Source organism: Triturus cristatus, chromosome 1_1 (assembly GCF_964204655.1).
Source record: "Triturus cristatus chromosome 1_1, aTriCri1.1, whole genome shotgun sequence".
Lineage (NCBI taxonomy): Eukaryota > Metazoa > Chordata > Amphibia > Caudata > Salamandridae > Triturus > Triturus cristatus.
Window position 1 is genome coordinate 891,496,306 of NC_140579.1, and position 21,459 is coordinate 891,517,764.

General features: G+C 39.2%; 1 pseudogene; it reads right to left on the bottom strand.

Moving 5' to 3' along the window:
• The window catches only part of LOC146871249 (HAUS augmin-like complex subunit 4), a 208,387-nt pseudogene that overhangs the window by 38,995 nt on the left and 147,933 nt on the right, over positions 1–21,459 (bottom strand).

The following is a 21,459-nucleotide window of genomic DNA, read 5'->3' on the forward strand; positions in this document are numbered from 1 at the left end:
CATTTTTCCAGTCCGTTTGCGACCAGTAAAATGCTTGATGCATGTGCCCCCAAATGCTGGCGAGACCATGTAGTGTCTTATATTAGTCAGTAAGGGGTATGTTCCCTAAGAAAGTCATGGTAGCATCTTATGTGTATTACGTGAACTAGGTGTTGTCATAAGTTGACTGTGGGAGAGTATGACCTGCTTCACATGTTTACCCCCACATTTTGCTGGTGTTTCACTGTTTTTCGACTTTAGTCTGGCTGGGACCCTGCTATTCAGGGCCCCAGCCTAGCTGCTTCCTCTCTAAATTGATTGCACTCCAGATTGGATTCTGGGGTACCCTTGTGAGTTCCTAGTATATAGAATACTATGTACCCAGGGCATAGGTACCCCAGAGGCCTACCAGGGGGTGAAGCATGTATTGTGCCACCCCTGGAAAGCCATGCAACATGACACCACAGGTCTGCTACTGCAGCCTGGGTAAGGTGGTGCATGCACCCCTTACTGAGGTATATAGGTTCCCTATACCTCAACTATCACTGCACATAGTAACCTATCAGTCACCCCTATGGCAGGCAGTATCAATCCTGAAGGCAGGGTGCTGGGTTATATGTGAGAGGGTGTCTAGGTATGAGCTGAGTCCCTCTGCAGCCTTCGGAATCTCTTCTCCAGGGTTGTCAGTGGTGCAGCCTGACCATATACTCTTAAGTGCATTATATCTTAAACTGTTAATGCTAACTTTGGACTGAATGCACAGAAACATGTCATGCTTGGTGTCAAACACCTTGGAATCATACCCCACATCAGTTCTTGATGTGAGGAAATGATCCCACCCTTCTAGAGGGAGCGTCATGACAGTACTGGTATACCTGGTAGAAATCTAATAGAGCCCTGGCATCACAAAATGGATGCTGCAGCCACATACACGGGTCTGGCCTCCTGCTGCTGACCGAAACTCTGGCAGGGGATGCCTGGACAATAGGTGTCCTGTCACAGGGAGGTGTAACCACAGGCTTATGTGTATTGGGGCTGGGTGGGAGCACTCTTTGAGTGCTTTGAAGTCCTGCACTGGAGGCACATTTGGTGTCCCTGTGCATAGTCCAGCTCAAACTGGTTCAGGGGCTTCCAGCCCCTGCTGTGGTGCGAAACTGGACAAAGGAAATGGGTGTAGCCACCCCTCTTTCCAAACCCTCCCATAGGTGGGTCCCTAGAGCTAGTCCAACCCCTTCCTTTAGTATAAGTAAGGAACCTCTGTAACCAGAACTTTAGATATCCCTGGATGAAACTCTGAAGCTGAATCCTGGAACTTCAACGCTCTACTAAAGACTAGAAGACTGAAGAAATCTCCCTTGGGGTCAAGGAGTGACTCCCCGGCTTGGCAGGCACCAATGAAGCATTTTTCCGAACTGCATCTCTGAGCTCCCCCAGACTCCTTAGTATTTGCAGCCCAGCAAGAGGATTTCCAGACATCTCAGAGGCCGACCCGAGTCCCCAGCAAAGCGGAGACCTGCAGCCCTCGTGAGTAGCGTGGAACCGGAACGCCTGGTCACCGTGCACTTTTGCAAGTGCATTGACTTACCGACGTCTCTTGAAGTCGTGCTTGGGCTCACTTGTAGCCACCACCTCGAGAACAGAACCCACCGAAGAGTGTCAGCCTAGTTAACCCGAGTGACCTGTGAATCACCATTTTGTGTTTTGTCTCGAGGTCCATTCGCGATCCCTGGTCCATCGACTGGTGGGTCCCTGAGGGGGTAACTTTGATTTTCCTTGGGCTTCCCTGGTTGCTCCAGATGTGCCCCGACTCCCTACCAAGTGGGGAGTCCCTCAGACCTTGCTGGTATGCACCAAAGCATTCTTCTCCTTTCTGCGTCGGTTGCTGTTGCCAAGGCTTGTTGTGTCCAATCCGGGCACCGATGCTGCAGCACTCGACATCCTTTGTGGGACAGCTTGAATCCAGCTCGTGGTTGTCCTCGACGCCTCCTGGTCATCGTGGCTGAAGAGTAAAGCTTCACCTCCTTCACCTGAAATCACCCAACATCGGTGGGCATCCGCCTACCGCCTCCCTGGTCACTGGCTAGTGACCCAGACTCTGTCCCCTCTGCTTTGAGGTTCTTCTCGACTTCGATCCAGGCTTGGATCTCTTCGGACACTTCACATCTTCCCGGCAGCAGCACTTCTTTGCCAGCTCCTATTGAAATTGACGACGCGACCCGACACCATTTGACACCTATGCACCAGGTTTCCCTGGGTGAGGTAACTCGAGTACTCCGGTGCTCCCGTGTGTGTTGGCCCTAGAACTTCCTAAGTCCCAAAGGCTTTGGTCCTGACTCGTTTCTAAGTGTCCCTAATCTTTAAAAATCTAACCAAGACTTTCCCCATAGAAGCTAACGGGAGCTCGCGGCTGTGTTCTCACACTGCACACGGCCCCCGTGGGTCCCCTGTGTCACCATCTAGGATGGTTCATTGGGGTCCCAGCGATTCTACAGGCTCTAGGCCTTGTGTCTAGTCAAGTCGTGGTTCTTATACCATTATTTTAGTATATGGTTTGGCTCGCCCCTAGGGCCCGACGTGTATTTGTGCTTATTACTGTGATATTTGAAGTGTAACTTATGTGTTTTGACTAGGAGGGTGTGTTTAGAAATAAATACATCTAATATATATATATATATATATATATATATATATATATATATATATATATATATATATATATATATATATATATATATATATATATATATATATATATATATCCAATTAACCAAAGTTTCGTACGCTCTCAGGCAGGTAAAAAACACGACCAAAGTAGAAGTGATCAGGTTTATTTCATGACGCGTTTCGACTGCGTCCGCAGCCTTGCTCACATGAAGATAGTGCAACATAGGGCAGCTCGCGACTAAATACAGTGGACACGTGACCGTGACAGTCACAATAGAAACAGGACTAGAAATGGCCGCCATCTTGTAAAGGTCAACGATCAAAGTATAATACATATGACGAAATGCAGAATAATTATGCAAAGTGAACATGTCACAATGGACGAAAAATAGAATGAAATAAAATAGAAGGCTATAGAGCAACATGACATATGTGCTCAGCGTACACAACACGCTAATGCATGAGTTATACCATCGTAATGCTCCCCAGTTGTCCGGGTGATAGTCAATAAAGTTTTTATACATGAATTATGTAAACAAAGATTATTAGTCAGCCAAAGTTAAATACTATTGTACATCATCTTTGTATCAAAAGACATAATTATCAAGGCTCATAGCATATGCAGATCCTATGTGCAATAAACATCTTTAAACTAAAATGCGATCACATAATGTACGTTACAATAACTCGTTTTCTCAAAGGCAGTGATCAATAAAGTATATACAAAAAATAATAAGTGCGCCTAATCTGCAACTTCTGGGATTGCTGCGTACACAGGAGCAAAATGAAAAGAAACTTCTCAGTATATGTGTACAGCCCAGAGTATCATTCCGTCCCATTGTTGTATGATGTGGCAAGAGGACAGCTGCAATTCCCTCCCTCAGCGTGCGTTAGCTCATTGTACACCAAGTCCGTGTCCGACGGTAATCTGAACTTGACGTATAAAGATCATATCGGCATAGTGCTTGTTACCGAAATAACTCATTGAATGACCAAACCTCAGTATATACAGAGTATAAAATGTCAACAGTACTAGAATAGTAGGTCTAAGCATGGTGCCAGTAGACCTGTACTGAAAAAACAAACTACGATATTACTGAAGAGTAAGTATCAAGGCAAAGTGCTCAAGAGGAAAATTAGGCCTCTAAAATGGTAAGTCTAGGCCTGGGGTTAGGATATAACATAACGAAACCTAGTAATTAAAAAATCCGAAATGGTACACTGAGAGGGAATGTAAAGTCAATGTAGATAAAAGTACAGTATTAAGCCCAAAAGAAAACCACTTATCCTGAAGTTGAATCGTGCCCATCATAGGAGTCTTCAGTCGCAGTGCAGTGCCCAATACTGACGTGATGGTGATAGAGTGACATTGAAGAAAAGGTTAGGTAACCAGTGAAGTGAGTAGGTACCTTCCTTCTCTCCTGTAAAAAATCGTGATATGCATGGATTAGATGATGAAAGTTTGTAGGATTATCAATGCATCAGATAAAAATGAACAATGAAATTACTTAAGAGTTTAAGTAGAATAGCAGAAATTAGAAGAGAGATTATAAAAACATGGAATAAAAATCACATGATTATGTAGTACACACTGCATGTATATGAGCCTGATAGTCCAAAGTGACAAGGGTCCACTGTAAACTGAAACATCCACATAGATGTAATAGTGCTATACTTTTAGTCTTTTTTTAAGTGGATCGACATTTCCTCGTCTTGATTCATACCCCATGGGGCTTTAGTTTGTAGATCAATAATATACCTGGACTCTTTCTGTCTAAGTTTCAGTGTTCTATTCCCACCTCTGTGATCTATGAGAACTTGTTCCAGAATGAAATACTTCAGAAGAGAAGAGTCTGAGTAATGTCTCTCCTGAAAATGGCGCGCCACAGGATATTTGGGGTCTTTGTTGTTAATCGCCCGCTTATGTTCCAATATCCTTTTCTTAGCCATAAGGGTGGTGCTGCCTATATAGCATAGGTTGCAGGGACATTCGATGACATATATAACAAAAGTAGTGCTACATGTAAGGAATTGGGTTATCTCTCTGCGATTAAGGCCTTGTGTGTAATCCCTGCGGAAGGGGCTGGCCGAGCAGGCCTTACAGTGACCACACGGAAAAAATCCATTCAGATTTTGAATCCCCCTTTCCGGTGTAGCAGTGATGTCATTGTGAACCAATATGTCCCTTAGATTCCTACCACGTCTGTATGTGATGTTAGGTCTGTTCTTAAATGTGTGGCCTATACTAATGTCATTTTTAAGGGTATTCCAATTCTTGGACAGAATGCGTTTGATGTTATCTGATTCAGCATTATAGGTGAGAATCACTCTAGTCTCTATTTCACTGGTGTCTACCTCTCTGGTAGTGTCTTCTCTAAGTGTTTCTTGTCTGTCCACCCGTTCTACTCTGCTGATAGCTTTCTTAAGTACCCAGGTAGGGTAACCGCGGAGTTTAAATCTTTCGATCATCTCTGCGCTTTCCTTGTCAAAAGTTTCCGTACTACTGCAGTTCCTTTTTGCCCTCAGCAGTTCGCCAAAAGGAATACTCCATTTGAGAATGTCTGGATGACTGCTGAGGGCATGTAAGATACTGTTACCTGCAGTGATTTTACGGAAAAGGGAGGTCTGAAGTGTGTTTTCCTTGACCATGACTTTGACATCAAGGTATTCGACCATCTCAGCACTGATGTTGCCTGTAAGGTGTATATTGAGATCATTGCAATTAAGCTCTTCAATAAAAGCCTGTGCCTCTGAATGACTACCTTTCCATATGATGAAAAGGTCGTCGATATATCTGAGCCAGAGTACAACCTTGTGGAGTTCTTTGATGGTGATTTTTTTAGAGAATATCTCTTCCTCCCAAAGACCCATGAACAGGTTCGCGAAACTTGGGGCTAGACAAGAACCCATCGCGGTACCGATGAGTTGCTTGTAAATGGTACCGTTGAATGGTACCGTCGCTGCATGTAATCATTTTCTCAAATCTAGACAGATAAGATACTGGGAACACAACTGCATGATAATTGAGATGATACAATTCTGTCTCACGAATAATATCTTTGTCTTCAACGGTACCATTTACAAGCAACTCATCGGTACCGCGATGGGTTCTTGTCTAGCCCCAAGTTTCGCGAACCTGTTCATGGGTCTTTGGGAGGAAGAGATATTCTCTAAAAAAATCACCATCAAAGAACTCCACAAGGTTGTACTCTGGCTCAGATATATCGACGACCTTTTCATCATATGGAAAGGTAGTCATTCAGAGGCACAGGCTTTTATTGAAGAGCTTAATTGCAATGATCGCAATATACACCTTACAGGCAACATCAGTGCTGAGATGGTCGAATACCTTGATGTCAAAGTCATGGTCAAGGAAAACACACTTCAGACCTCCCTTTTCCGTAAAATCACTGCAGGTAACAGTATCTTACATGCCCTCAGCAGTCATCCAGACATTCTCAAATGGAGTATTCCTTTTGGCGAACTGCTGAGGGCAAAAAGGAACTGCAGTAGTACGGAAACTTTTGACAAGGAAAGCGCAGAGATGATCGAAAGATTTAAACTCCGCGGTTACCCTACCTGGGTACTTAAGAAAGCTATCAGCAGAGTAGAACGGGTGGACAGACAAGAAACACTTAGAGAAGACACTACCAGAGAGGTAGACACCAGTGAAATAGAGACTAGAGTGATTCTCACCTATAATGCTGAATCAGATAACATCAAACGCATTCTGTCCAAGAATTGGAATACCCTTAAAAATGACATTAGTATAGGCCACACATTTAAGAACAGACCTAACATCACATACAGACGTGGTAGGAATCTAAGGGACATATTGGTTCACAATGACATCACTGCTACACCGGAAAGGGGGATTCAAAATCTGAATGGATTTTTTCCGTGTGGTCACTGTAAGGCCTGCTCGGCCAGCCCCTTCCGCAGGGATTACACACAAGGCCTTAATCGCAGAGAGATAACCCAATTCCTTACATGTAGCACTACTTTTGTTATATATGTCATCGAATGTCCCTGCAACCTATGCTATATAGGCAGCACCACCCTTATGGCTAAGAAAAGGATATTGGAACATAAGCGGGCGATTAACAACAAAGACCCCAAATATCCTGTGGCGCGCCATTTTCAGGAGAGACATTACTCAGACTCTTCTCTTCTGAAGTATTTCATTCTGGAACAAGTTCTCATAGATCACAGAGGTGGGAATAGAACACTGAAACTTAGACAGAAAGAGTCCAGGTATATTATTGATCTACAAACTAAAGCCCCATGGGGTATGAATCAAGACGAGGAAATGTCGATCCACTTAAAAAAAGACTAAAAGTATAGCACTATTACATCTATGTGGATGTTTCAGTTTACAGTGGACCCTTGTCACTTTGGACTATCAGGCTCATATACATGCAGTGTGTACTACATAATCATGTGATTTTTATTCCATGTTTTTATAATCTCTCTTCTAATTTCAGCTATTCTACTTAAACTCTTAAGTAATTTCATTGTTCATTTTTATCTGATGCATTGATAATCCTACAAACTTTCATCATCTAATCCATGCATATCACGATTTTTTACAGGAGAGAAGGAAGGTACCTACTCACTTCACTGGTTACCTAACCTTTTCTTCAATGTCACTCTATCACCATCACGTCAGTATTGGGCACTGCACTGCGACTGAAGACTCCTATGATGGGCACGATTCAACTTCAGGATAAGTGGTTTTCTTTTGGGCTTAATACTGTACTTTTATCTACATTGACTTTACATTCCCTCTCAGTGTACCATTTCGGATTTTTTAATTACTAGGTTTCGTTATGTTATATCCTAACCCCAGGCCTAGACTTACCATTTTAGAGGCCTAATTTTCCTCTTGAGCACTTTGCCTTGATACTTACTCTTCAGTAATATCGTAGTTTGTTTTTTCAGTACAGGTCTACTGGCACCATGCTTAGACCTACTATTCTAGTACTGTTGACATTTTATACTCTGTATATACTGAGGTTTGGTCATTCAATGAGTTATTTCGGTAACAAGCACTATGCCGATATGATCTTTATACGTCAAGTTCAGATTACCGTCGGACACGGACTTGGTGTACAATGAGCTAACGCACGCTGAGGGAGGGAATTGCAGCTGTCCTCTTGCCACATCATACAACAATGGGACGGAATGATACTCTGGGCTGTACACATATACTGAGAAGTTTCTTTTCATTTTGCTCCTGTGTACGCAGCAATCCCAGAAGTTGCAGATTAGGCGCACTTATTATTTTTTGTATATACTTTATTGATCACTGCCTTTGAGAAAACGAGTTATTGTAACGTACATTATGTGATCGCATTTTAGTTTAAAGATGTTTATTGCACATAGGATCTGCATATGCTATGAGCCTTGATAATTATGTCTTTTGATACAAAGATGATGTACAATAGTATTTAACTTTGGCTGACTAATAATCTTTGTTTACATAATTCATGTATAAAAACTTTATTGACTATCACCCGGACAACTGGGGAGCATTACGATGGTATAACTCATGCATTAGCGTGTTGTGTACGCTGAGCACATATGTCATGTTGCTCTATAGCCTTCTATTTTATTTCATTCTATTTTTCGTCCATTGTGACATGTTCACTTTGCATAATTATTCTGCATTTCGTCATATGTATTATACTTTGATCGTTGACCTTTACAAGATGGCGGCCATTTCTAGTCCTGTTTCTATTGTGACTGTCACGGTCACGTGTCCACTGTATTTAGTCGCGAGCTGCCCTATGTTGCACTATCTTCATGTGAGCAAGGCTGCGGACGCAGTCGAAACGCGTCATGAAATAAACCTGATCACTTCTACTTTGGTCGTGTTTTTTACCTGCCTGAGAGCGTACGAAACTTTGGTTAATTGGAGATAATTTGCCGGTTGCTTCGCCGGCGTGTACGCCACCTTCCATGGGGCTGGCTGTCCAGAAGGAGCGGATGTATTTTGGATATATATATATATATATATATATATATATATATATCTACACCTGGTGTGGTTGTCTTTCATTTAGGCACTCAAGAGATTATAGACTGGTAAAACAAGCTGCTTTACATTCCTTCAAGACTTAGCCTGAAGGCTGCTCTCCATAGCTACCACTAGGATAGTTTTCAATAAAGGTTGTCTTTAACGTACCACCATAAGGGGTTGTTTGGACTGATACAAGGTGCCCACTATAAGGATTAGTTACTTACCTGTAATCCTAGTTCTCTTCCAGGGGTATCCTCATCAAAGTGATAAGCATTAGAATATTCCCGCCCATGCGCGGGACCCCGGAAACACTATAATATATTTATATATATATATATATATATATATATATATATATATATATATATATATATATTCACTGAAAAAACTATAGGTTTCACACATGTTATAGTTAGCTGGACATTTCACTCGTAGAAAACCAATGAAATTCCCTCGTTATAGTTAGTTCAGCTAACTATAACTCGCGCGCCCGCAATCCACTGCTGATGACGTCACATATTACATCACTCATGACATGGTCAGTGACATCACTCATGACATCACTGATGACATCTCAAATGACATCACTGATGACATCACTGATGACATCATCCATGTGATAAATTAGCACATCTTCTCACACCCTAATATAACCTTTGATACACCGACTGAATCTGAAAGATTGTTTAAAAAAGCCCCAAATGTTTCCTAACTAAAACATACCTTAATAGAAATGTCAAAAATACCTTTTAAGAACAATAACAATTTACAAGAAATAACGTCTGTAAACCTTGTTGCAAAAGAACATTTTCCAAAATGATATCTGTCAAAGAAGTCCACAATTGTTTGTTTTACCTTTCCTTGAGGCCAAACGGTAAGTTTAAAATCCCTTTTGAGTGAAATATCCAATTTTAATCCTTTTAAATTTTAATAATGCTTTCTTCCGATGCTGATTTTAGTATTTAAAATTTGGGTTTCAGAAAAATTAAGTAACAATTGGGTAAATCCTAAGGCAAACGTTGCTTGAAAATCAATTGAGAATCATTACACAGTGTCCATCCTTTTTCACATTTAAGATAAACTGTGTAATGACCAGAAGTTATAGAAGGACCATCATGAAAAATTATTGCAACTGCTACAAAAGTTTTTCCAGATATAGATAATTGGTTGCCAACAAACTTCTTTAGTAAAGTTTCCAATTTTGTTCCATCAGCTCTACAACGTTGTACCATTAAAGTTACATACTGTCCATATTTCTTTAAAAAATAACGTTGACAACATTTCAGATTTACATTTAGAACATTCCATGTTGTGATTAGCATCTTTAACTAATTTACTAAAAGTCACTGTTTTACTTTCTGGTAATGGTAAATATATGAACCTTTCAGAATCTACATTACTACTGCTTGTGCTCATACAGTTATCACAACAATGTTCCCATGTATAAGAGACACCAAATACATTTTCTACTTCTACTCCTTCATCTTCCAGTACCATCAGGATATACATCAAGAATTCCTGTGCATCTTGCTGGACATTTTGTGTAAACTGTGTACATCCAGAACATACATCTAAAAGATTTCTAACATCAGAAGCACTTTCTATTTTATTTTTATCATTACTCAGCTTCTCATAAAGGAGACTCAGCAAAGAACAGAATCTTTTTTCATGATTTAGTATTATCTGCTCTTGCAAAGTTTCAAGATAAAATACAACATTCAGCACTACATTTGCGTAGCAGTTGACACCAGAGCTATTTTCAAAATGACAACCAACAACCTCTTCAACACTGTCCTTTTTCTTTTTGCTTGCAGTCACATCACTATCTTTTTGTTTTCTCTTCTGTACATCCTCATTACAGATATTCTCAAATCTCCTTTTCCGACAAACAACACGTTTTTCAAACACAGGATACTGACCTAAATGAGGAGCATAGCTTCTTCTTAATCTATTATACTCCTTTACACAGTTTGCATCAGCACTTACTTTTGAGTCATCAAAGTCTATCATGAATAAACCAGATAATTTTTTCACGCGTGACAAAGCAACATATGCCATACCTTCTTTGAACACAGTAGACCCAATGTTTACAAAAGCACTAACAACAGTTAATCCTTGAGACTTGTGAATAGTTAAAGCATATGCTAGAGAAATCGGAAACTGCTTCCTACGTACATACAAGTCTTTCACTAACAAAAAACGAACTGAACAACGACTAATGACTAACCTCTTCAATCTGATCAAATTTTATTTTTAAGAATTCAATTCCATCTTTTTTCTGGTACTTTACAAAACCCACAATTTTATCCATAGCTCCATTCACTAAACCTTTTTCTACATCCAAATTGCGTCTTAAAATTACTCTACAGTTCATACACACATAAAGATTCTTTTCCAAACCAACTGTTTTTGAAATGTTTTTCTCCAGAGAATCCAATTTAGTAGCCAATTTGCCTGTCAATATAATAGTCATTCGTTCATGTTGAATTTTATCCACAGCTTCCAGTTTTATGATCTCTTCATTTTCCAATTTCCAAAGTTCTTGATTGAATACAGAGCATTCATGTAGTGTTGGCATTAAGCAGATTACAGTATTTTTTTCAGCAATTTTCTTGTATATTTTCTCTGGAACTATTTCTTCTGTTGTAAACAAATTAGTCAGCAATCGACTCTGTAATACTTTTCTGCCATATTCTGTGAGTAGTCCAATTCTTATATCTTTCAGAATACTTGCATAGTCCTCATCATTGGCTTGCCTCATATTGGTAATGAGTTCCTTATACTCAAAATATGTCCAAATATTTACATTACCTATACTTCCTAACGACTTTTTCGTGTCTTCATGTGTAAGAGTATGGAATACTGGTTGTACTTTAACTGGAGTAAGTTGCAAAAGATCCCCAAAAACTATGACGTGTTTTCGTCCAAATAACACGTCATACTCTGTCTTCAGAATTTGCTCCATTCTTAAATGCACAAAGGCAAGCATTAAGTTTGACACCATGCTTACCTCATCAATAATGAGTACTTTCAATTTCTTCAATACTCTTGAAACTTCCAAGCATGCTTCTCCTGCTAGTTTGTGGTACTGTATTTTGTTCTCATGCTCTACTGGTAACATTAGCAAATGATGTAAGGTAACTCCTTTTATGTTATACGCTGCTAACCCAGTTAGAGCAGTAACAACACAAGACAAAATGGAATCCATTTTCTTCTGTAGGTAGCTTCTAATTACATTAATTAAGAAACTTTTTCCAGTTCCTGCTTGTCCACTTACATACATTCTCATTGGTTCAAAAGATGTGCATGAGCACTCTTTATTTTCATGTAGTAATCCGTGATCAATTTTTTTCCTGACTTCTTCATAAATTTGTTTTTGTTCGTCATTCAGTTGCTGCTCCAAATATGTTAAGTCTACTAAATCTTTCTGAGCTTGATTCATAGCTCTTTCCACTTGATTCATGGCTATTGCTGCTTCATTTTCTACTATTGGTTGTCCTAGAGGATCTTGACTGAATATCCCAGAACTTTGACTGTCTTGAGAACTGTCTCTAGCTACTTCAGCTGCAATTGTTGCTTCTTGTTCAATTTCTTCATTTAACATTTGAACATAAGTTGTGAAAGTACTGCATTCTATGCTGTCTTTGCTAGCATTGAAGGAATCTTCATAACCCTGGAATTCTCCAAGTAGTTCCTCCTCTGAACGCCATGGTTTAAACAGCTGCAAAAGTGCCAAGTAGTAAAATTCCTTTTTGTCAGGAGTGTCGCAACTCAGCTTCCGGTGATTTATCAAACTTCCTTTTGTTTGCTTCACCAAACATCCCTCCTCACCACTGACTTTATATTTTCCATTGATGATATCTTCTGTGGCATTCCGTTTAAAAATGAAGTTCTGCAGCACTTCATAAAGACACATGTCCTCAAGGTGATGACTTCTTTGTGGGTAATATTGTGTCCAACATGTTTGTTCTTAAAATGTCTGTACTTTCTGGTTCGAACTCTGCTAAATATTAAATTTCTCGAATAGATTTCAGTACCCGATTTCGCATTCCTGCAAGGCCTAAACTTACCCAAATTATTCTTCTGGATTTCGAGTACAGACTTGCAGATGACAACCTATCTGAGCATTCGTAGGATCCAATTTCTCGATGCGATAACATCTTTAAACTGAAACTGTATAGCTTCTTACTGACCGTCTTCTCGTGAGAAATCTCTTCCCACATTTCCTTCAATTCCGTTTTCTCAGATTTAGTGATGTAAGATGTGACATACCGAGCAACAGCAATAGAATTGTCAGCCACATACTGTATATCCATGTTAGCATTCCACATGGATAAAATGACTGGGTTGTAGTCATTTATATATTTTGACTCTTCTTTTCTTCTTAGGTTGTAGGCATTCTTAGGCGATTTTCTTGTAATAGTATGTCGCACAGCTGACATAAAACTGTTTACTCTTCCTTTTGAAAGAACAGGCCATGGAAATCCAAATCGACATTTTGTGTAGAATTTATCTTTACTCTTGTACTTTCGTCGACAGTATTTTCCACACCGATGACTTTGGAAACGTAAAACTTTCTCTTTTAAGTTTTTCTCTTCTGTGCTTTTAGGTATAGCACATGTTGCATATCCTTCAATGAAAGATAAAACTGCTTCATCAGCATCTGTTCCAAATTTTGGGGCATCCTTGATCCACAACAGCATATGAATATGAGGAGCACCTCTTGCTTGGTACTCTTCTCTCCAAAAGAAATCCACAACTTCTCCAAGAGGTAGATTTTTTTTATTGCAGATGAAGGCCATCATAGCCTCAAATCTATGATTGAAATATCTGCAAACATTAACCGGATCTAATGAGCACAATTCTCCTGCTGTCTTGTATTGGATGTTTTCAATGTTTGAATTTGCCTCTCGCAGAAAATCCAGTAAATCATCCCAAGCGTACTCAGCACAGCTCAGGGTAAGGAACCATGTAGGAGTTCCTAAATTCCATAACATACACTTCAATTCTCCATGGCGTCGGTACCAATATTCATTAGTTCCACGCTGACAAGCCATCAAATTGATCAATTGAGATTCCAAATGATCATCTCGCTGTTGCACTTTGTTGAGAAAGACCTTTGCTGACACATTATGTAGATGTACTCCAGTTTTCAAAATGTGATTTACTGCATAAGATAGTGCAGACAAGTCACTTTCAAATAAAAGATGGAACAAATAAGGAATACTTTGACGAAATCTGGGATCTTCTGCATATAATCTTGTAGTCCGATACTCCGAAGCAGGAATCTGTACTGGACGTTCATCATATCGTCCACCTTCTCCTGTAGGAAACAGTTGGAGAAAACAACGAGCTTCCAAGCTCTCCTCCCATACACTCACAGGAGTTCCTTTTGCTTTCTTCATCTGAAACAGATCAATAGCGTTTCCCATAACTTCTTTAGAATGAAGAGGATGTATGCTGAAATGTTCATAAATTTCTTCTTCTTTTGACTTATCCACTTTTTCAATTTGCCCAGTTGGTATTCCTGTGTCTTCTAGTATTTCTTCTTCATCTTCATCCATATAAATGGCATCATACCATTATTTTTTTTCAAATACAAATTTGCTCGTTGTACTTTTCGTACATCCACCAGCTCCTGCCAAATGTTCTTATTCTTTGTTGGTACTCCATTAACCAGAATAACTAATGGTTCAGTTTCCAATCTATCTGCATCAATTGTTTCCATATTTTTTTTCAAATCCAATGGCAAATAGACAACTCTTCCTTTTAAACCTCTTTGTAAATCCGAAGGAGGTAATTTACCTGTTTTTGGCTCCATACGCACTATGGTCTGAAACGGATGGACACATTGAATGAGTATAGACCCATACGTATTTAAATCAGAAAGTTCTGGAGGAATATCAACCAATTGTAATTTATTATGTACAGCTCTTGCTGGCATTCTATTTTCTTCTAACTTGTTATAACAGTATTTACAAATACGCTGATCTTCACCCAAATCAAAACTATTTTCCAGAAATATATATGTTGCAAAATCCTTCCACTTATAATTATCTTCATTTTCACTTTTTTTATACAGATCAACATTCCTTGTTTGAATTTTGTAATGGCTTCTCCGGCAACAAATACAAGTAATATTTGGTCTTTCATTAGAGATGATAGCAAATTTTGTCATTTCCTCTTCAAAATTTTTACTAACAGTAAGTTCTACATTCTCTTCCACATTTTCATCAATAACTGTGTCATTTTCTGCACTTTCTTGTTCTGGACCAAAGTAACAAAACTGAATCTCATCAGTAACCTTCACTACATCTGATACAGATCCACGGAACAGAGCATTATTCAACTCATTCAACTTTAGTGCTGGACTTTTAGCAAAATACAATGTTCTCACAAACTTTCTCATTTCAGTATGATGAACAGCCAGCATCCTAAAATGGTGAAAAACACTTTGACACACTTTCCTAGATAGACAAGCCAGAGAATGTCCTTGCAAACCAGTATTCTCTCTCACTCTGCATGGATCTAGTCTTTGAAGCACCTTAATTTTCTGTTTAACACTCTTTTTACTATATTCTCTTAGAAAGTCACGTACTTTATCAATAGATTCCTGACGCACAGTACAAATACTACTACAATTCCAAATGTACACTGGGGCTTTAGAACGTCTCCCCATAACCTCATCAGCCATCACTTCTTCCTCATTTCTTGGAACCATTTTCTCCTTTTCCATTACACAACCATCCTTAACTTCATATGCTCTACCATTGGTGTCAACTGCATGCAACAAACTATTACTTTGAAGATAACTCTCTTCATTAAAAAATGGTTCAGTACTTGAACTATGCTTCCATTCTCCTAAGAACACTTTACAAAAGTTATTTTTTTTTACTTCTCTTTTCCTTTTGCTTTGTGACTTCATTGCATTGACTAATTTATCTAATCTACGCATCCTGTTCAAAATTAAAATGAATAGTTTTTTTTATTTCTAATGCCTTGGTAACAATACCTTTAATTAATTTCTTTTGCTTATAAAATGTGGTTTTCTTCTTAGATTTTTTCACATCCTTTAGCAAATTTAACATCACTCTTCTCTGAAACATTTTTCGACTAATGTTTTTAAAATCTATTTTCCGTGTTAAGTCACTCTTTCTTACTTCTGAGTCTACATTAGCATTTTGTTTTTGCTGTCGACTCTGTTGTTGTTTTGTACTTGAAACACTGTTTGAATTTATATTTCGATCATTTTTTTTTTTTGGAAGATATTTTTTAAAAATTCTTTCGTTTGCTTACCAGAAGACTTTTTCTGTTTTCCAACACACGCTTCTCCTCCTATTTTTTTTTACCAGTTGTCTTCAAATATAGTTGTTGTTTCTTCTCTTTTCTCTTTCTTGACTTTATAGGCATCTTTATATTTTTTCACTGTTGCTCAGTAATACCTGCAAAAAACTACAAAAAAATAACTTTATGTAATTTTAATTCATTACAATTTTTTTTTTCAACTTTTCAAATCCTATCACATGAGCTGATCCTTTCCTACGAGTCCAAGTCTTACAAAACAAGAAAAACATGAATTAAATCTCTGACAACAATTCCTGTGTGCACACAGACTCATGGTGTGATTCTAGGCAGAAAACGATATTTGATTGGCAATTTGAAAGCACATTTACTTCTGTTGAGGAGCAAATGATAATTACTGTGACAGCCTGACACATTTTTCTTATATTTTAGAGAAGCAGAAAAGAGCACATGTCCTTACACCTATTTGAGACCATGACCATGTGTTACAGGGTGAGTGATTAGACTAGAGCAAAGGAAAAGAGCCTTAGTGACATTCAATCTGTTTGCGTTACACACTGCTATCTGAAACACAACACAGAGCTGAGTATTATGCATGGGAGTGTAGGAGAAGCTGCTGCATGTGTGCAAAGAGTGTGTTTCTGGAGACTGTGTATTGTCAGTTGCAAAAGAGATCTGCATGGAGACTTTTTCAACTGCATGAAGACTGCAGATATGTGTGTAAGAGTACATGTTTGGTAAACGTTAATTGGAGATTTATACATGTAGGAACTACCTCACCCATTACAAGATTGAAAGGAAAATCTACTCTGTTGATTTGAAATGTGTTACCATTTGCCTCTCATTTTTCTGATAGTGATTTCTGCTGAGTACTAACCAACACATTTGAACAAAACAAGCTGGCCCTTTCCTGAAAGTGCAAATTTTACAGAACAGCAGTAACAAATAAAATCTCTGACAACAATTCCTCTGTCCACACAGACTCATGCTGTGATTCTAGGCAGAAAACGATATTTCCTTTGGCAATTTGAAAGCACATGTAGTACTGTGGATGGAGCAAGTGATAATTACCGAGACAGCCTCACACATCTCCCTTATATTTTAGAGAGGCAAAAAAGAGCACATGTCCTAACAGCTACTTGAGACCATCAGCATGTGTTACAGGGTGAGTGATTAGAGTAGAGCAAATGAAATGAGCCTTGGTGACCTTCAATGTGTTTGCGTTATACACTGCTATCTGAAACACAACACAGAGCTGAATATTATGCATGGGAGTGTAGGAGAAGCTGCTGCATGTGTGCAAACAGTGTGTTTCTGGAGACTGTGTATTGTCAGTTGCAAGAGAGATCTGCATGGAGACTTTTTCAACTGCATGAAGACTGCAGATATGTGTGTAAGAGTACATGTTTGGTAAAGGTTAATTGGAGTTTTGAACATGTAGGAACTACCTCGCCCATTACAAGATTGAAAGGAAAATCTACCCTGTTGATTTGAAATGTGTTACCATTTGCCTCTCATTTTTCTGATAGTGATTTCTGCTGAGTACTAACCAACACATTTGAACAAAACAAGCTGGCCCTTTCCTGAAAGTGCAAATTTTGCAGAACAACAGCAACACAAATAAAATCTCTGACAACAATTCCTCTATCCACACAGACTCATGCTGTGATTCTAGGCAGAAAACGATATTTCCTTTGGCAGTCTGAAAGCACATTTAGTACTGTGGATGGAGCAAGTGATAATTACTGAGACAGCCTCACACATTTCCCTTCTATTTTAGAGAGGCAAAAAAGAGCACGTCCTAATAGCTACTTGAGACCATCAGCATGTGTTACAGGGTGAGTGATTAGAGTAGAGCAAAGGAAATGAGCCTTGGTGACGTTGAATGTGTTTGCGTTATACACTGCTATCTGAAACACAACACAGAGCTGAGTATTATGCATGGGAGTGTGGGAGAAGCTGCTGCATGTGTGCAAAGAGTGTGTTTCTGGAGACTGTGCATTGTCAGTTGCAAGAGAGATCTGCATGGAGACTTTTTCAACTGCATGAAGACTGCAGATATGTGTGTAAGAGTACATGTGGGGTAAGGGTTAATTGGAGTTGAACGTGTAGGATCTACCTCACCCATTGCAGGAGTGGAAGGAAAATCTACCCTGTGGTTTTCAAATGTATTAGCATTTGCCTCTCATTTGTGAGATAGTGATTTCTGCTGAGTGCTAACCATCACAGTTGAAGAAAACAAGCTGCCCTTTTCCTGCGAGTGCAAGTTTTACAGAACAACAGCAACACAAATTAAATCTCTGACAACAATTCCTGTGTGCACACTGTCTCATGGTGTGATTCTAGGCACAAAACAGTATTCCTGGGTGATACCAGGCCCTTTCCTGAAAGTGCAAGTTTTATAGAACAACAGGAACACAAATTAAATCTCTGACAATTCCTGTGTGCATGTTGTCTCATGGTGTGATTCTAGACAGAAAACAGTATTCCTGGGTCATACCAGTACACCTTAACTTATGGTGAAGACATACTCCATAATATCTTTCAAGTTCAAGGCACTTAAATATCTTCCTTAACATAAAATGTAAAACACAACTTTTAAATTGGTAGGAAAATGTACCATGCTATTTTCAAATGTGTTTGCATTTGCCTCTCATTTTTCAGATAGTGATTTCTGCTGAGTGCTAAGCAACACAGTTGAAAAAAAGAAACTGCCCTTTCTTAAAAGTGCAAGTTTTACAAAACAACAGCAACACAAATTAAATCTCTGACAACAATTCCTGTGTGCACACAGACTCATGGTGTGATTCTAACCACAAAGCGATATTTTGTTTGGCAATTTGAAAGCACATTTAGTACTGTGGTGGAGTAAGTGATAATTACTGTAACAGCCTGACACTTTTTTCTTATATTTTAGACAAGCAGAAAAGAGCACATGTCCTAACAGCTCCTTGACACCATGACCATGTATTACAAAAAACAAGCTGCCCCTTTCCTGCGAGTGCAAGGGTAATAGAGCAAGACCAACACAAATTAAATCTCTGATAACAATTCCTGTGTGCACACTGTGTCATGGTGTGATTCTAGGCAGAAAACAGTATTCCTGGGCGATACCAGTACACCTTAACTCATAGTGAAGACATACTCCATAATATCTAACATGTTCAAGGCACTTAAATATCTTCCTTAACATAAAATGTAAAACACCACTTTTAAAGTGGTAGGAAAATGTACCATGCTATTTTCAAATGTGTTTGCATTTGCCTCTTTTTTGTGAGTAACTAATTTCTGCTGAATGCTAACCATCACACTTTAAGCAAACAAACTGCCCCTTTTCTGCGAGTGCAAGGCTAACAGAACAAGAGCAACACAAATTAAATCTCTGACAAAAAATCCTGTGTGCACACAGACTCATGATGTGATTCTAGGCACAAAACAGTATTCCTCAGTGATACCAGTACACCTTAACTTACAGTGAAGACATACTCCATAATATCTTACAAGTTCAAGACAGTTAAATTTCTCCTAAATCACAAAATGTAAAACACCACTTTAAAACAAGAATGACAATTCTATTATTTATATCAAAATACACCACATACTTCCCCTCTCAAACTCATAACTCACCTTTAAAATTAATTAGTTGAGAAAGAAATGTGGCACTCAAACAGCAGATTATCAGAGCCAGAATCTCAGAGCTGTACACCTCTCTCCTCTCTCCACAACCAGTAAATGGCAATTTTTCCCTATCTTTTTTCACACATATACATGTTAATGTAAAATCACAGTCCTTCCCACATTTTTTCAAATGGAATCACACATTTCTATTGGTTGCAACTTTCAACCCCTTTCCAAATCATCCCTTCCCCCAACATGACTTCTGCCTGCTACCATAGCAACAGGTCATGGAACACTGGTGTGAGCAGAGAGGTCAGAAGTTCAGCACACAATGTTTCAAATCCAAAGAGCAAGACTGCTTGACTTTTCAAACCTAACAGCAAATCCAAAGTAATGTTCAGTGGGAACACATTTTTCTGTACCAATCCAAAACATGCTTTAAAAAATGTAAACATACAGCCTAGTTTTAACTGTAAAATGGTTTGAAACAGCCAATGAGTTCTTTTTATTACAAAAAAGTATGTATGCCTCCATTTTTCAACTGTCTTTCTTTTCATATTGCCATTCTACTGAAAGACACCTCCTGAGTGCATCCTGTTCTCCTTGGAAGATGTTCACAGTGTGGATTGTAGGTCATAGCTGTCTTCTGGAGTGAAAAGTATGCAGGAAAAATAGGTATTTTCAAAGACCTTGCTTTGCCAAATGTAGACATTAAATGGATTGGTCAGAGAGGGTTAAAGTGGCACCAACTAATGCCTTTGGTGAAAACCTTTCTACATCTCCCACAGCCTAACATTATTGTGCACTGTGGTGGTAATGACCTAGGCACTTTAACTGGGGTAGGTCTGGAAATGCTTATTAAGGACACCTTTCTGCAATTGATGTCACTTTTTCCACAAACTGCCTTTGTATAATCTAATATATGCCAAAGGCAAAAGTGGAACTGGTCCAACCAATTTTGTCCGCAAATTGACAAAGCAATAAAGCACGTCAATAAGTCTGTTTCTGCTTTCCTCAGAGACTATGGTATGGGTTCTATATACCACAACAACTTGCGTTACAACATGCAAGACATTTATAGAGGAGACGGTGTACATTTCAATGATGAAGGAAACAGAATCTTCCTCTTGAACTTTAGACTCTGCATCGGTACTTACTTGTAGGTACCGAAAAACACTCAATAAACACTAGGGCTCTTTTTAGAGCCACCTAATATCTAAACACTTAAACTTGATTTTTATTTCTATTTTTTTAAATGTTTTTTTTCGGGTGCGCACAGAGTGCGCGCACCTCGCGATGTTTTTTAAAAAAAATGCAAATCTTTTTTTTGGCCCTTCGGGGTCCCACTGTGACCCCCTGACAATGGCTAGGGGGTCAAGAACTCCCTACCCTGCCCCCTATTCACGTTCTCCACCTTTCCTTTTCAGTGTGACAGACAAAATGGCGGCCGACACTTCCTGATTTCGACCGATTCGAATGTTTACTGACATCTAACAACCAATCAGAATTACGCTCGCGCACGGCAGGGTGCGCGCACAGGGCTTGCACAGTGCGCGCACCCTGCGCGCGTATAGATATTGATATGCTTTTAAATGCTATTTTCTCAGGAAATACTGAACAGATTTACACCACACCTGCGAAAGGCACTTCCTTGACCTTATGGCTACCTCTCTGCCAAATTTCAAGTAATTCTGTTCAGCCGTTCGGGCTGTAGCTGTGTCTAAAGGTCCTATGGAAAAATGCATGGGGAAAACACGTTTTGGGACCCCCCTTTTTTCTCGGCCCCTACTTGACGAATCACCCCGAGACTTTCAGGGTAGGAGCTGAACGGAGCCCCCCATTAGTTTTGAAAATTTCACGAGGATTCGTCAACC